Source organism: Quercus suber, unplaced genomic scaffold (genome assembly GCF_002906115.3).
Source record: "Quercus suber isolate HL8 unplaced genomic scaffold, Cork oak 2.0 scaffold_79, whole genome shotgun sequence".
NCBI classification, from domain to species: domain Eukaryota; kingdom Viridiplantae; phylum Streptophyta; class Magnoliopsida; order Fagales; family Fagaceae; genus Quercus; species Quercus suber.
This window is the reverse complement of record NW_027069544.1, coordinates 558,282-558,968: the sequence shown is the minus strand read 5'-3', so window position 1 is coordinate 558,968 and position 687 is coordinate 558,282. Positions and strand designations below refer to the sequence as shown.

Genomic DNA, 687 nt, shown 5'->3' with positions numbered 1-687 from the left:
TAGACAGTACACCCATTAAATTATTGAAAGAAAATTTAGCATAGAAAAGATAGATCAAAGAGAGAGATTACAGGATCTAAGAGGGTTAGAGAGAGAGAATGAAGTGGAGATAGATCAAGATGAGAGCATGAAAGAGCAGCTGATTTGCCATGGTTAGCTCCCTCAAGCTTCTCTCTTAGCCTAGACCCAAAATAGAACAAATCGGTGAATAATAAAAAGGAGGGGAAAAAAAACATGAAAATAGTAAGATTAAACTAAGACCCATAATGCATTATTGAAAAAAGTTGAAAACTTTGATGGGTAAAGAGTACAAACTGAAGCTTCGTGGTGGATTTCTTCATAGGGTATGGGACAGGGAAGGTTAAAGAAATCAACTTTCTCTTCCTCTGTGGGCTTTGGATCCTCCTTATGCATGTGGGCTTTGGATCTTCCTTTCTCTGAATCTAGTGCTGCCATTGCTCAGTTGTGGTGATTTGGTTTGTAGAGAGAAGAGCTTGAGAAGCCATCCGTGGTGGGCTGAAAGACCTTTGGCATTCTGCGTTTCTTTGATTTCAGGGGAATAAAGTTTTTTTTTTGGCTGTGATTAACGTAGTTAGCCGTGATTATTAAATAGTAACGTGTCAAAATTTTAAAAAAAAAAACTTAAAGAATTGTGCCTAAAGTACTGTATCTAAGTTTTACCGTTAT

At 37.1% G+C, this 687-nt stretch overlaps 1 long non-coding RNA gene across 1 annotated transcript; it reads right to left on the bottom strand.

The window, feature by feature from the left end:
- LOC136067622 (uncharacterized) lies at positions 1 to 575 on the bottom strand. The gene is made up of 2 exons (XR_010629050.1): positions 316 to 575; positions 1 to 180 (listed from the first exon to the last, which is right to left on the bottom strand). It is a non-coding gene; the product is annotated as an uncharacterized LOC136067622 (long non-coding RNA).
- Positions 576 to 687: the final 112 nt, after the last annotated feature.